The 16,970-nt window shown below is 43.9% G+C and overlaps 1 long non-coding RNA gene across 12 annotated transcripts in view; it reads right to left on the reverse strand.

Annotated features, from left to right (window-relative positions):
* LOC135107709 (uncharacterized) overlaps positions 1 to 16,107 on the reverse strand; it is a 31,842-nt gene extending 15,735 nt beyond the window's left edge. For 5 of the 12 annotated variants that reach the window (XR_010271899.1, XR_010271898.1, XR_010271909.1 and 2 more), the window contains exons 1-4: positions 16,037 to 16,107; positions 13,568 to 13,667; positions 6,080 to 6,233; positions 5,819 to 5,893 (exon numbers count right to left, since the gene is read on the reverse strand). This is a non-coding gene — a long non-coding RNA (uncharacterized LOC135107709). Of the gene's footprint in view, positions 983 to 1,028; positions 2,981 to 4,269; positions 5,069 to 5,818; positions 5,894 to 6,079; positions 6,234 to 9,618; positions 9,930 to 13,567; positions 13,668 to 16,036 lie in introns of those variants that run through there. The other 7 variants (XR_010271905.1, XR_010271903.1, XR_010271904.1 and 4 more) reach the window with 7 other exon arrangements.
* Positions 16,108 to 16,970: the final 863 nt, after the last annotated feature.

The raw sequence follows: 16,970 nt of genomic DNA on the forward strand, positions 1-16,970 counted from the left end.
ACGGAGACGACAAGCCCTTTGATGACGCTCCTGATGAGATGTTGATAATGTTGCAGGGGCGGGAAGGGCTGGGAGGGCCTGGAGACGTATAGGGAACCGTCACCACCACCACCACTATCACCACTACCGTCACCACCATCGCCGCCTCTGTTGCAAATGAAGGAGTGATCCCTCTCTTGCCTGTTGTGTGTCGTGAAGGAGAGAGAAGATGGTTGGTTGATCTCTCTCTCTTCTCTTCTCATTCTCCTCAATCTCTCCATCTCCCTCAATCCATTTTCTAGTTACGCCCTCCCCTTCCTTCCTTACCGTTTTTCTTTGCGTCTGAATACCTCTCACTTCGTGCCCCTTCATAAAATACAATGTACTACGGGGAGTCTTTACTACGGGCCATTCCTTTCCCTCGTCTTACAAGCTCGAGTCTTCCCGCCTGACTAGTCTTTCAGCTAACCAAACAAGACCCCTTCCCTCTGCCCCCCTCCTCACCATCGGTCTCCTTCGTCACCGAGTTAACATGTTTATATAATCCTGTTCTCCAGTACTTATTCTTGACACACACTGTAGTTAATGTGGGTAATTACAAGTGTCATTTACAAATGTCTCGGGGGTGGCGGGGATAATGGCAGCAGCGACCGCCTGGAGAGGTCGGCGCCGCTACTGTTTCGGCTTCGTGACATCCCGGCCGTGTTGTGATGGTTTATGGCCGCTGGTTAATGTGGCTGCCAGCTGTGGAGGGTCATGCTGCTGTTTCGGTTTGTGGCAGTGTTTGGTTGCTTGGGTCGGCTTTGTTCTTGGAAAACGTTAGTGTTGTGATGTTGTTTTACTCGAGGGAGTTGAGAGAAGTGTGCAAAACAGCTGTGTGGAGCCTTCGGAAATGGGCCATTGCGTGGGACGAAAGGCCTTAATTATTGCTCTCTTGATAGAGAAAACAGACTGAGCATTTGGCTCGTGCAGACAAGGCTTGGTGAATCAGGTGAGAGATGGTCTGAAGAAGGCGAAACATGTGTTCGTGTCAGTGAAACAAAACTTAATTTTTAGATAAGCATATGGATGTTCGGTGACAACTGACATTATAATCATATTAAACTTAAAGCAAGACGCGACAACAAACCATAATTGTTTTCTTAATGATACCTTTAATATTTCAGGTAGAGTTCGTTAGTGGAGATGCTGCAGGAAGAAGTAGAACGTTCACATAAAGACAGCAGGAGACAGGAATAAGTGAGGTGAGTGCACGGTAGGTGGGCGCGATGGTGCTGGATGTGGAAACGGGTGCTGAATGAAATGATGGCTTTCAGATGTGGCTAGAGATAAAGAGGTGAAGACTGGCAAAGGAAAGGATGTCTTTTCTCACCCTCGTGTCTTACGTCACCCCTAGAGGGAATTAAATAGTCATGAAAAATAATACCATTCTCTCGCCTTGGTAGTTAATAAGATAAAATTCGTAAAAAATAAAACAAGAAAAGTACGAAAATAATACAAATCCATGACCATAATATTTCACTTGACTCCAATTAATGTCCTTCCTCCAGCCCAGCCACTTCCTCCTGTCGTAGTGAGCAAAGAACTCCCGGAGGCCCACAGGTACTCCACTAAACCCCCCCCCCCATCACATTGAAGCCCTTTGTGTATGGCCCTCTTTGACTGGCACCCTAAATGATAACCCCTTTAACATTGGCACTTTGACTTGACACCCTCTTAAAACTAGCACCCCAGTTCTGGCACCTCTACCGTGCATATCCCCCCACTTTTGGCACCCCAAGCCCTGACAACTAACTGCTAGGGTGGCACTTGATATCTTGATCCTCACTCCTCTCACATCGACACTGGCACTGAAACTTATACAACTGGCACTGAAATTTGTAACAGAGCCTCCCTTCTCTATCCATTAATAACATTTTTTTTTCTTTTCTTTTTGCTACTGCTGTTTTTTCTCTTCTAACAACACAGCTTTCCCTCTTCTCTATCCATCAAGTTCTTCCTTCCTGTTGTTGTTCCTCTTTCTTCTTCTCGTCCCCACCTGAGTAAATACGAAATGCACAATTTTCTTCTTTTTTTTTCTTTACGGTTTTGAGTTTCATAATTTCGCGGGTGGTCAAGTGCTCTCTCTCTCTCTTTCTCTCTCTCCCCCTCTCTCTCCCCCACCTCCATCAGGGCGGGCCAGTATTACTAATCCTCGGTGCCACCCGCCAGGACTCTCCCCCCCTGCCCGACACACACACCAGTCTAGAATAAGACTAATTAAAACTGCTATCAGACTTGCATTAAACCAGGGCGGTGTACCTGGCGGGTCTCGGGGTGGGGCGGGTAGGGAGGGAGAGAGGGAGGGAGGCGGTGACGGGGTGACATCAACACTCGTATTTCCTCTGGTCCAATTAGGCGGCTGTTTGGCCGTGTAATGAGACTTCGGCAATAACTGTCGCGGCGCGGGGAGGGGGGAGACAGAGTGCCTACCCGACGGAGACAAAGTGCCGCTCGGTAGTGCCAAGACGTCCCCTTCCCATCGCTTTCACAGTGCCACTCCCATCCTCTGCTTCCTCCAACGTAATATCATCATCGTCTTTCCCCTCCTCCCTCGGCAACTCTTTTCCCCTTGCTAAACCTCGCCTTTCTCCCTCGCTCCCTCATCTTCCCATGACTTCCCTATAGGCTCCTCCTCCCTCGAGAGTGCCACCATGTCACTACTTCCCCTCTAAAAAAAAGTACCATCGTCTCTTCAATCTTTATAATAATAGCTGTGAATTTCCTGTCCAAAGTCTGTGTGTGTGTGTGTGTGTGTGTGTGTGTTCATCTGGCTCTGAACATTTTCAGCGTGAGAGATGACGCAGGGAGGAGGTGACAGGCGAGTGGATGTGGTGTCGTTGCTGGAGGTGGCAGAGAGAAGTGTTTCTGAGAGCGCTGGGTGACATGGCGGTGGACGGCGTCAGAGTGGAGAGGTTATGCAGGTGAGTGGTGTGTGATTACATCGCTGGGACGTGGTGGGCTAGGGGAGAGAGTGGGAAGGGAGAGTGCTGGGTTGGTGGAGAGGGGAGTGCTAGTATGGGTCACGTCGTGTATGGTTGGTGAAAACTCGAATGACTAGTAGTTATATATAGCAGTAGAAATTTAATGTGGTGTGGTTGGGATGAACAAAGGTTTTGATTATAGTCTCAATCTTATCAATAAACGAATACATAAGCTACCACCGTGTGTTTATAAAGTGATTGTGGACAGAATGAATAAAAATAAACATAAAAACGCTGACAAATATTATGGTACAAGTGACTTCAGTAACGGTCACGCAAACATTTCATACCATAACAGCTCCCATGCCCATTACACCAACACCTTAATTACAAGCAACTACCACTATATATAATTACCTACCATACGACCATGACAAGCCCTTTCTTATATGCCAGCACAATATTTTCCCTACCAACACAACACCGTTCATTATAATAACCGCTTCTGTTGAGCATTTATAAAAAAACATCACTACAGGGCATGTACTATACAATGTAAGTGAGAATATGAAGACGTGACACTAAGAAAAAAAGCACTGCACCAATAAATGTGTAATGTTCATCAACGTTCTGTGTCGTTAACCAACAGGAGGGAAGAAGATGCCAAGTTCGTCCCGGATAGCACTGGACCTTACTTTTATGTCCACAAGCCCCAAGGAAGACTTCGAGTTGGAGAAAGATAAGAAAGAACAAGGTGGTGGTGATGGCAGAGGATAGTGGACTTGCTGAGAAAGGACGTGGTGAGGATGGTGGCGATGATGATGAGTATTGGACTGTGGTGGACGGAGAACAGTGATGGCAGTGTTCATTGTACGTATGGTAAAAATAACTGTTCTAAGTGTTGTTATAAGTAGGGATGGTCATTCGCATATTCGTAATTAGTAAGAATCATGAACCTGCTCTCACTGTGGCTGCCATTCTGACAATCAATTTTTAATTACATGGATGAAATTTTAAAACACCAGAATTTGGAAGGCTATTAATGTAATATATATATATATATATATATATATATATATATATATATATATATATATATATATATATATATATATATATATATATATATATATATATATATATATATATATATATATATATATATAATGCATTTTGTTGTCGTAACAGATTGTGACTAACGACATGGGCAGCCGCCTAGCTACCTCAGTGATCACCCGCGTGACGTCAAAACCTTGAGGTGCCGCCTCGCGCTCCCACACCAAGATCACCATTGCGCCGTGCGTGTCACAAAGAAAACTTATCCAAATACAATTTAGACATACATTTCAATAACATTCACCATTACCTTTAGACATACATTTCAATAACATTCACCATTACCATTACCAAGTGGCAGATCACCGTCCTGTCATCGTGGTGAAAAGCGTCACCAACACAGCTCGGTGCCTCACACAATTTTTTTTGTCCACTGCTCATGGAAGTTCTTTTGAATTTAGAACAGGTTTTGTGCTCGAGGTGCTGTACCTCTGAAAGTGTGCTTTATATGGAAAATATATTCAGATAAATAAATGAACACAAAGCCGTGTTGATTTCCAGTAGCTGAAAATCTTGCGCCTCATATTTGAGCAGCCGTAAATAATCATTACAAACACGTACACCACACTTATCAACCACAGATCTTTGCGAGTTGGACTGATAGCGTGATGAGTAAACATTACGCTTGTTTCTGAAAATATGGAGGAGATACCTAGAAGAGTAATTATATAGCACATGATTGTGGCAGTTCACCTCGAGTAAGACATTCCAGCCCTCATAAAGGAAACTGCTCGTATATATTGAGAGATTCTCAAATCTTGGCAATCCACTCGAGTGTTTCTGATTCAGTTGCTGCAGTCTGCTGTGAGGGCTGTGGCACAGGACCAGTGTGCTAATCTTGAGACAAATATTATCTGTCCTTGAGCATCGAGTATACACTGCCATTCTCTTCCACGGCTAAAATCAACAAAGACGTGAGGAAGCACACAGCAACTGAGACATCTGAGAGGGACGCCGGCAGAGCACACCGCGACACTCGGGGCGGCGCCTCGAGTGACGAGCAGGCTGCCCTTAACAAAAAAGAATACAGATGGAAAGCAGATTACACAAACTACAATTCAGTTCCACTGCACAAAAACATGATATTCTACTACTGAACACACCAAAACCACCACCTCAAGCTTATCAGGTGTGAGGACGCGCCAGAACCAGTATGAAAAAGTGGGAAATTTGGCTGTAAGAGGCATCATCAACTTGTTTGACTAGTTTGTGCAATATTCTGCCTGTTCAAATTCACTTGTAACTGAAGGGCAAGTGGGCAAGTGTCCAACAGGGAAAAATTATAGATTCTCTCTCTCTCTCTCTCTCTCTCTCTCTCTCTCTCTCTCTCTCTCTCTCTCTCTCTCAGTTTTACTGCTAGCACACGCCCTACATAATGAGTTCACACCTCTACTTCTTCTATTAAAAATAATCCCCTACTTTTCGTGAAAATTTTATCGTGATTTTCATTCCGTTTCAGCTCATCCGGTTGACAACTTTTCAGCAAGTACTGACCTTTAATAAACCAATTCAAAGAATAAGTCTGAAGCTCATTTTCCTTTCTAGGTCTTATCTCCTCTATCGTATCCCGTTTGCTCGCTATTTCACAAGGAACAGCAACTATACATACAGTACTAATATTCTCAATGGAATTTAAAGAGAAGTTAAGTGTTGTGTAGTGACAGTTACAAAAACCAGTGTTGACCTCCTTAAGCTACTGGACATATGCGAGGCTAAGCCTGAAAGACCACAGGCGAAAACATTATCAGAAAAAACACTACCTTTGTGCAGGTGCGGATCAAGCAAGGCTCGGGAGCTGAAGTCCAGCAGTAGTCGCAAGGGAACACCGCCACTAACTGCAGGAAAAGAGCAAAAATGTCAAGGCTAAATATGTTTTATTTTTAACAAATTGTCTATATATTGCAAACTTAAACTATTCTCCAATGCTTTCACCACACAAGATACAAGACGCTGTCCTATCTGATCCTACTGACTCATCTCCTCCTCCTCACAAGAATACTTCCCGCCAGATCACCACGTACAGGTCCGAGCCAACGCCTTGGAAAACTGGTGCAGGTGAAGTGCTGGATTACTGCTGCATCCGCTCACGCCGATGGTGGTGATGGTGGTGGAGGTAGTAGCTTCATCCCCGCCCGTCACCTGTCCTGTGTGCACGTCGAGGCCACACAACCGCCCCTGGGGGAGAGGAAGACACTGCTGGCAATCATACTACTGATGCTGCACACACACACACACACAGCCTTGCACACTCCGCTGAGGATGAGGTCAGGAAAACCGTCAGTCGTGAGAATTAATGCTGAGGACAGACCAGTTTAAGAATATTCACAACCTGAAAATAGGGTGCGTTTGTAAGAGAATAATTATATATATTACTATGCATACATGCAATTTTACAGTGTTCCATAATGTTAAAGATATAAATAATGCGCCACAATATTCGCTAAAGATCGAAACGCAGTTTCTTGTTCTTAATTTATCCTGAGTTAAATTGCAGCCAAATCTGATGATACCTTTGTGAGCTCGGCGGCACGGGAGTAAAAAGCTGCTATCTGTCAGTCACGTCAGCGCCTTGACGGGGAAAGTAGCGCCGTGGCCACCGATAGCATCAGCGGCCGCCAATACGGGTCCGGGGCACGAGGCATTAATCCCCGGAAAACAGAGTGGCCCTCAAGCCTGCCAACCGCACAAGTTCGCGCCAACATTACGAGGCGCCGCGCAAAAACCCGTGTAGTAAATATCAAGAGGTTCGTCGTAAGTATTATGGTTAAAACGCATATTTGAACTAAAATTAGTGGGCGAGAGTCTGCAAAAACGGAGGGTCGGGCGGCAGGCGAGGCACCTCCAGTCCTCCTCCCAGAGCGGGCCACCTCGGCACGTCACCCGCGCCGCCGCCTCCGTTTGCTTGTCTACCTCATTTATCTGATGTACCTGTTTTCCCAAAAATATAAACGCGGCGCTCTAACACATTCTCCATCTGCTGCAGGGGAAGTCACGAGGAGTCGGGGGATGGGGAGGCAGTTTTGGGGATCGCTGGAGCGTTAACGGAGCGGGACTGTGGAATTGTAGGGGGCGGGAATACATGCGATGCCGAAGTGCTGGGATGGGCAGGAGTGTAATAGGTGAGGCTAGCTCTGTTGAGTGAGGGGACGGCATTGTAGGGGGTGTGACGCCAGTGTGTGAAGGGCGCGTCTTCCAACACCTTTCCCACGTGTTCTTCACTCAGGTTTACTTGTTACTTCCGTTTATTTCCGTCCTGGTTTCCTCCCTCTCTCCTTCCCCACTCCCGACTTGCATATCCCCGCCGAGCCGCCAGGGGGAGGGAGCAGTTAAGGTTGCTATGAATGAACAAGTAGGTTGAATGTGAGAAAGTAGACTTATGTGAGGGAGCAGGTGAGTTCAAGTGAGGAAATAGTTAAGTTAGTGTGAGGGAGCAAGTGAGTTCAGGTGTGAGGGAGCAGATGACTTCAAGTGTGAGCAAGTAAGTGTGCACAGACAAGTATCGACAATGACTGGCTAAGAAGAATTTGTTTTTTTCAGTTTCCCGTGAATGTCGCGAGTGTACACAGGTGAAAGAATAAATGTTGGTGGCGCCGCGCACCTTGTGGTTTGGGGCCAAGATTCCGCGAGGGTTGAGATTACCAGGCGCACGATTACACTCATAAAGCACGATAATTCAAGTATCCAAGTGGCTCATTGCTTTGTGTTTTCCTCCGCTTCCCAGTATTAGTCCCCGCTCCCTCTTCTACCTCACCACTCGTTTTCTGCCCCTCCTCTCCTCTCCTCTCCTCTCTTCCTCCTCCCCCTCTTCGCCACTCCCACACCACGCCTAAAAGAGAAGGGGAGTAGAAAAAAGCAAACACCCTAACTACGCACATTAAGATATATTTTCCCCTGTCAATTTTTTTCTTGCTGGTATGTCCCTTTTTTTCTGAAGGAGGTAATTCTCCGTGTTAAAAGGGTAATGCTGCAAGAAAAGCTGAGAGGGATTAAGTATTTATGAAGAAGGATTTGCGTGGAGACACCGAGTGTTGGCTACACCCGAGTAATTCTGCGCTATTCGAGTTACAAGAATTAATGAAAAACGAAGACTGCTCAGTTAGCTTGTGAGAAACCATCACTTGAAAACTAATAAAATGACTGTACAGCCGCCGCGCCCTGACAACATGCCTGCAGCAAACACGGTTAATAAATCTTAGAACAACTTTAATATAAAAAAGAAATGATAAATTCGCTGGAAAGACGTCTTGCGTTCTTCCGCTTTTTAGCTAAACAAAAGAGAACGTGAAATTCGATGATCGTCGGGGGAAAATGTACATGATATGCTTCACTGCTATAACAGAATGACAAGTGTGTCAGTTCGCGATAACACAACACTCATCTTCGCCCGAGGCCGAGGCATCCCGATGGTGGTCATTACGGCCACGGTGACACTTAACCAGAAGGCCTCGTGACGCATCCATTTTTTTTCCGACATCTTGGCGGGCGTGAGGAAGGAATATGCCCCCGTGATGACCGGCGCCACGGACCAACACGAGCCGGGTAATAACAAAGATGAAGAGCCATTCCCCGCACCAGAAATGCCCTCAGCCTCCCTCACCACCGCCACAACACTCACATGAAGCCATCATCATCAATAACCACAACTACCACCATCTGTCACGACAATCACATTTACCTTCCCTTTGATCGCCGCTACCACTACCAAACCTCACAAAAGATATTCTCTCTTTACGCACACGCCCTTCCTCCTCCCTCTCCTCCTCCCTGGTATACCCTCCAACACCAAGGGTGGTCCTGTGGTGCCTCGCGGTGCCTCGCAGTGCCAGACACACATGCCCTGATGGATCATTTGTCAGGTAATGATTGTGTTGATAATTTAGTGCGACGTGCCGAGATGAGACGAAGCGATGCCGTGTCTTGGAGGAGTGCCATGATGTGTGTGTGTGTGTGTGTGTGTTTCTTTGCCCTCTCTCTCTACGGAAATAATTTGCCACTCTAGTCGTGTTAGAAGCGCACTTGCACAGCCACGCTTAAAGAGTTTCTGTGATTCTGGGTGGGAGGTAACCGCTGCCATGACCGAAATGGCAGAGATTAGAGCAAGATTTGAACCGCCGGCATCGGGGCTTCATGACTCAGGAGTAATCTAGACAGCATCCGAGTATATGAGGTGCATGGACGATCACACGTAAGATGTTAGGTGTGAGTTGGTGAAGAAAAGGTGTAACTTTAGTAATACTTCTACGAAACTCACTCTCTATGGTGTGTGTGTGTGTGTGTGTGTGTGTGTGTCCTTACAATGTGGGTGTAGAGAAGCATTTGATTTTTACTATCCAACATTTCTTATATTTTTTTTTTAGATTAGATAGCGCATCGTATCACAAACAGCTTATAATGTCCAAAAAGCCTGCTATTATTTGCTCTTCCTTCGTGCTTTATTTATCTTTTCATATGTAATAACACGACTTTATAACCGAGTTACTGATGAAAACTTACAATTAAAATGCCTCGTCATCACACAAGTCAAACTAACTCGCGCACGCCTCATCACACACAACCTCACCTCAACTCTCTACCTTTGGCCAGCGAACTCCAGCCAAGGGAGGGAGTGGCAAAGCTTTGGAACTCGGATGTAGTACTTCTGAGCTCATTTCGCGCACCCCCTTTGCCGCATGTAACTTAATGTTCATCAGTGCATGGCTCGCGAGGTTTTTGCTGGGTGAGAGGGCGTGCAAGGAGACCCCGATTTTTTAGCGCGATGGAGAGTGTGAGCCGTTCAAGAGTGGAGGTCCTCAGCAAAGGGCATGAATAGGCAGGTAGCTTGGTGGCGCCTTTGCCTCGAGTCCTTCACAACACCACGCCATGACGCTTAGCCTGAGAGAGAGAGAGAGAGAGAGAGAGAGAGAGAGAGAGAGAGAGAGAGAGAGAGAGAGAGAGAGAGAGAGAGAATGATGACAAAGAGATAAAATAACCACAAAATTCAACAACATGACAGGACAAGCAAGGAAATTGGACATGAAGGACAAAAGTTTCCCCCAAAAAATTAAAAAGATTAAAATTCCTCCACATTAATACTCTCCCAGGCCCATTCCCTCGCCTCCGCCACCTCCCCCAAGAGCGTGACGCAGTACAGTACACCATCTCCCAGGATCCCACCTTTCTGCCAATTCTGAGTCATGGAGATCCCCCGTGAGGCCATAACCCATTACCCTTTACCTATTACGGTCCCCACATTCCTTTCTCCTGATAAGCCTACGCGCCCCACCCTGCGCCCTGCCATCTTGGGGCTTGACACTGTTGGATGGCATCAGCACGGTGACCTATGGGGCTTGTGTTGGTAGTGGACGTTCAATTGAAGTGTGGTCTGATTACTTTCTTGCATACCTTCATGTTATCTATAGGTGAGTGAAGGGAGGAGTGAAGGTAATGACCATGAGAAGGAAAAAAGTATATGATGAAATTAAATAAAGGATAAAAATACGTGTACTAATAATAATTAAGAGCTATGTGTTAAGGTGCTGTCTATTACTATTTTATTCAACAATTTAAACTATGGTGTCTATATACATTTAAGATATACCGGTATTCATGTGATTATTCGCCTGGTGAGGGAAGACTGCAGCGACCGGGAACATAAACTGTACTTATTTTCACTTCTGTTTCCCTAATCCTGCATTTGAAGGCGTGATATACAGTTACTGTTCTTTCAGATCCCCCCTGTGACTTGTAAGGTGAAGGAAGCTTGTAATGACCAGGAGAAAATATGAAGTACTAGTTGATTAGGTAGGCATTCCTGGTTAAACTCTCCTCCGAGGCTTGGATGGCTGGCCTCTTATTTCTTAACGCTTAGTTAGTCGCAGGAAGATTTTTAGTGGCGCCTTTGCTGCCCCCAGACCTTCCAGATGTAGTCGCCACGGATAGGTTACACAGAAGGTTAATTCAGACTGTACGCTTTGAGGACTGGTACTTTCAGACTTCAGAGGGGCTTTCTTTTGTGTTACCTTTAGCCAGGGTCCCTTTTACGTGATTATTATTGCTGGTACTCCTCCATGTTCCTTCTCTCTTCTGCTCATTCTCCCTTACTTTTCACTTACCCTTATTTTTTCTTATTCTATTTATATTTTGGTTTCCTTTATCTTCATCGAACTATATACAATTTCTATCCCTCGTGTTCCTATCCTACCTCCCTCATTCCCCGTCTTATTTTTTTCTTGTTCCTTTCCTTTTCTTCTTTTCGTCCACATAACCTATCCTTCATCCAAACCATTATCCTCCCTACATTTCCTAATCATTCTTCTTCTTCTTAACCCTTCCTTTTTCCCCCTCGTCCCGTCCCTCCTACTTTGCGAGTTGGTGAAGGAGAGAGTGGTGTTTTGCGGTGGTTTTCGTTTCATGTGGGTTGTGTATATGCCCGCGCGCCAATAAACAAGAAGCGGGAACACGAGACCCGTGACAGGGGGCGCCGCTCCCTTTGAGGTGCAGAGAGAGACTTGACTTCAGGAGGGAGGGAGAAAGAAATCTGGATTAAAAATGGGTAAGGGACTTGAGGGAGGGAGGGAGGGAGGGAGGGAGGGTGGCGGGGGGTGGGAGAGAGAGAGAGAGAGAGAGAGAGAGAGAGAGAGAGAGAGAGAGAGAGAGAGAGAGAGAGAGAGAGAGAGAGAGAGAGAGAGAGAGAGAGAGAGAGCAGGAGGAAAAACAAGAACAAGAAGAAAAAAAAAAAAGAAGACGAAGAGGGAGAATAATAATAATAATAATAATAATAATAATAATAATAATAATAATAATAATAATAAAGATGATGATGATGATGAAGACAAGAAGAAGAAGATATAAAAAAGAAAATAAAAAGAAGTGGGAGCTGGACAAGTGAGAGTGAACAGGGGGCGGAGGGCTGGCAGAAGACAGGTGGTGTTTAAGACAAGGTGAGGGGAAGCTGTGGTGGTCAGGAGGGGGAGGGAGAGGGGGAGGTGTAAAGAATGTGAAAGTGTAAGTGCAGGAAAAATGTTCACAAATAACATTCGTAAATTGACTGCCAAGAAAAGTGAGGGAAGGAGGGTGAGGGAGAGGGAAGGAGGGTGAAGAAAGAAGGTGAAGTAAGGGGACGGTGAAGGATGGTGGGTTTAGGGTGAAGGAGGATGAGGGGGAAGTGAGAGAAGGGAAAGGGTGAGGGAGAATTACAATACAGGGTAAGGGTGAGACGGGATGAGGTTCTGTGAAGGGGTGAAGAAGGATACTGGTTAAGGACAGTAGGAATGAGATAATGGTGGACAAGGAGAGAATGATGAAAAAACTGCGGAACGGTGAGGGAATATGAAAAAAAAAAAACGAGAGTGAAGGAAGAAAGATGGAAGGTGAGTGAATGAAAGAGTGAGGACAGACTGAAAGAGTGAGGGGGATGGTGAAGAATCTGCCGTGCCCCAACAGGTAATGGTAAAAATATCCCTAAAGGTGGCCATTCAGAGAGCCCTGTTAAATTCAAGTCTGCTATTGATGGAGATAGAAGGGACGTGTTGACTTCCTAAAACACGAATTACTGAATTACTCACTGAATTACTCCGACTGCATTAAAAAAGTGAAATAAAAAATAGATAAATGAAACAAGAAATAATAGTAAACAATAAACAAATACAACCAAAACCACAACAGGAACAACAGTAACAGTAATAATAATAATACTGTAACTACTACTACTACTACTACTAATAATAATAATAATAATAATAATAATAATAAACCTTTTGTCACCACCATTACAAAGAGTTCCGAACATCACCACAGGAACTTGTCACCACTCAAACCTAACAAAAGAAAATAAAAATAAAAAATTACCGAACACAAATTTACTTCGCCTCTTCACTTTCTTGTAGGCTATTCAAATATCCTATTACAATACCATAAGAAATACTAAGCTGCGCACTTCTACTGAAAGGAAAAAGTATGCACAATATCTAAAACAACAATCAGTTCATATCAGTATCCAAAACCCTTCCCAAAATGTACTACTGGACTATTGGAAGAAGTGTTCACCCTGCCTTAAGGTTTCCTATTCTGCGGGCACGAACATAACAGTCAGCTAGAGGCGAGGAGTAAGGGGATGGAAAGCAGGGTCTTGTAGTTCATGATTCACTTAATTATCTAGACTATTGAGGTTGTGTGTGTGTGTGTGTGTGTGTGTGTGTGTGTGTGTGTGTGTGTGTGATGGCAAGCAGGGTCTTGTAGTTCATGATTCACTTAATTATCTATACTATTGCGGAGGAGCGTGTGTGTGTGTGTGTGTGTGTGTGTGTGCGTGCGTATGTGTGTGTTGGTGGTTGAGTAGATTCATTTAAAAGACGGACTAGAAGAAAACCAACTGCTCAATAGAAAAAAAACACAAGAAAAAATGAAATAAAATAAATTTAAACCTTTATCTGGCAATTTTTTCTCTCAAATCACAACAGAAGAGAAGGTAGAGCGGTGGTGGACTAAAGAAGGTGGAAAACAAAAATGATTATCCATGAACTTGAGATTACCTTAAGTGTCAGTGAGCTGTCCTTGCCAGGGTAGGTGTGGGGGGACGGAAAGACAGCCTCGTGCCTCCTCCCTCCTCATCTCAGGCTGGACGAAGACTGCCTGGTGAAGGAGAAAAACTGGATAATACACGACGGAAGAAACTTGTTGAAAATAATACTCCCACAACAGAGAAGAAACGGGTGCATGAAGGTCATTTTATGCATGGACGTAAAAAAGCGCAATCAGTGACAAAATGGTGGTCTCAGCGATGAACAGCGAGAGAAAAACAAAATGAAATAACGGTGATAAAAACAAATGAGTGAAAATACACAAGGAAGATGTAACATGAAGCACGGTTAATTTCCATAAAAAAAAATCGTATGTTCTTGCAATATTCAAATGCTATGGTAGTAATATTTTTGCCACTAAGCTCTGCATGACCTGGTTCATTATACTTCTGCGCCGTCCACGCCTCTCTACGATGCAGACTCGCTACTCTAATTTGAAAACCTTTGTTCCGTTCAACTCGACTTTTCACAACCATTAGTTTTCTTGTTCGCATAGTCTGACTTTTTTAGCATTATGTATTAGAGCTTCAGGAATGCCATAAGGAACATCACACTTTGGTTAATATGAAAGTATAAGGATTATCAGAACTGAGGAACATTCACATTAATTTTGTAATCTCATGAAATCACACGTAAATGGTAAGAAATGACAAGTCTTTCTGAAGTGCTGCAAGGTACAAAAATTCTCTCTCTCTCTCTCTCTCTCTCTCTCTCTCTCTCTCTCTCTCTCTGAAAAAAACTTATATAATTAAATACATGACGAGTGGATCTCAAGGTTTATGTGTTTGACAACGAAAAAAAAAAAAGTGATCGTAATGTCACGATTTAAATTTCATTAGTTTGCTCCTCGACTTTACAACCTCCTTTCGTGTTCAGCTGATTCATGACTGCCGAACTTATGTATTCCGGTCACTTATTTTTCCCATTAATACCGTCAGGCAGTAAGTGTAGCCGTGCATCGCGTGTGTGGCAGCTCATGTCACCCTTCGCTCGGTCCCAGATGAAAATGCAGACTCGAAACTCCAAATGTCGACAGTTTCCCCTTGTCAATGTCACCAATAACTCGACAGCAAATATTCCGCCAAGCCCACGAATGTCATCATCTGTGTCAGTGTCGGGATGCTTTAGAGGACGCAGGAATTAATTACGTGTGCAGCTCATAACAGCAAAGTGACCACAGGGATGCGAGGACGTACGTGTGTGTGTGTGTGTGTGTGTATTTGGTTGTTGTTGGTCTACGAGTTTTTTTTTTTCTTAATAATGTTTTGTAATAATTATATGTATACCTCTGCAGGTTGAGGTCAATGAACAATCAGAATTTGAACCTGTGTGTGTGTGTGTGTGTGTGTCATTGTTTAACACAACGGTTTATGGTGTATTTTCTCAAATTCAAATTATTCAGATTATTGTTGTTAGAAATTTCCTGCTTACCTACGCCAACCTCTTTTTATCTCTGGATAAAAAAAGACACTGACACAAAGAAGAGACAGAGGAAAGAAGACTAAATTGAAGGATAACTTGAAAATATACGTCTTTTTTTTCCATATTTTCAATTTACATGATTGCAGTGTGTGTGTGTGTGTGTGTGTGTGTGTGTGTGTGTGTGTGTGTGTGTGTGTGTGTGTGTGTGTGTGTGTGTAAGACCTCGATTAGCCAATTATGTTAATATCCTGTTTACATTCAGTGTAATGCGGTAGTTTGGTGATCTGTTACCGTGGTGGAAAACATCTTCTCAGCACTTACTCAGTGTTGTCAACGACAGTTTCATATCTAAGTTGTAATTATCTATCTGTAACTACGTACTACTTGAAGTTGTGTTATATTGCCTTTGCTAGTTAAATAAACGTATCCGGCTAGAGTGAACGTGTGCGACCACGGTGATAAGAAGCACGCGTGTGGTGAGCGATGGTAACTATCAGAGGGATGGATGCCAGACACCGCCAAACAGCTGAGACTATAAAGAGGTGAAAACGAAGAATTGGTAAGCAGCTTAAAGTAAGGGGAGGTGTTATACAGGAAAGGACTGCACATGCAGAGAATGAAACCTTACGTGGAGAAGAAACCTTCCGTTGTGGATTGAATAATGATTATCCAACTATAGAACAATTCATTCAGTGCTACACAATATTGTAGATAATGCCGACAAATAAAGGGTAGTCTGTAAGATCAATCAAAACTGTAGTAGCTAACGACGTATGTGTAAATGTGAAAAAAAAATGTTCTCAAAATCTTTGGTAAGAGTACGACGCGCGGCAAGGAGCAGCAGCCAGCGGTGAAGGAGGGACAGAGGCTCAGGACTAGTCGGGATACAAGACTGAGGAACACCGGCCTCACTCGTAAGTTCAGTCAGTCACACCTTCTCCTCCATCTCTCCTCAAACCATTTCGTGTCAAAATATAAACTATAATACGAATATCTTACCAACAGAAACCGCCTCACACGCTGGGCGGGAGCGCTGCCTTGCCTCCAAGAGCTGGCCACACACTAAGGCGGGATGACGTGGCTGATTGACTCTACGCATGTTCTAACACTTCGAAGCACGGTTCACTGCCCCGACAACTTACTGTACAGATAATCTTGTTTGATAGTACAGTAAAACTCAGAGTATGGAATCGGTTTTATTGTGGAATTACAAAAAAAAGAAAATAATAACTTGACAAAATTATTATTCTTACGCAGTTCACGGAATAAGAGCCAGGCAAAATCCCTGTTACCCATAGTTTTGTAAAATTCACCCAAACAACTAGTCATCACTTGAAATCCTGAAAAAAATAAAGTGGTTATCGAGTTTAAAAGAGGTTTGAGTTGTGTAATAACTATGCTCTTGTTCTATTAATGTTTTTTTTTTATCATAAATATGGGGGTGAACTTGTGTGAAGCGGTGTGACCGTGAGAAGGTGTTCTTATTGTGCTAAAAGCCTTAAAAAAAATGTTGGACATGATCTTTTTAATCATTTCGCGAAATGTTGAAGTGGAACAACCATTTTGTGAAATAACGAAACCTCATACGGGTTAGATAAATGAGAAAGAGAGAGAGATAGAGAGAATGTGTGTGTGTGTGTGTGTGTGTGTGTGTGTGTGTGTGTGTGTGTGTGTGTGTGTGTGTGTGCAACAGTTAGCTATGAAAATGAACTTTCTCATATCAAGTGGTGGGACACCCATCACGAACTCTAGATATTACTAATAATAAAATTTTTACATGAAATCTCATATAAAGGAAACATGATCGCAACTTCTGGTACACTAGCAGTAGCACCAGTAGTAGTAGTAGTAGTAGTAGTAGTAGTAGTAGTAGTAGTAGTAGAAGAAGCAAAAGTAATAACAGCAGTGATAATAATAGTAGCAGAAACAGCCA

Source organism: Scylla paramamosain, chromosome 15, assembly GCF_035594125.1.
Source record: "Scylla paramamosain isolate STU-SP2022 chromosome 15, ASM3559412v1, whole genome shotgun sequence".
NCBI classification, from domain to species: domain Eukaryota; kingdom Metazoa; phylum Arthropoda; class Malacostraca; order Decapoda; family Portunidae; genus Scylla; species Scylla paramamosain.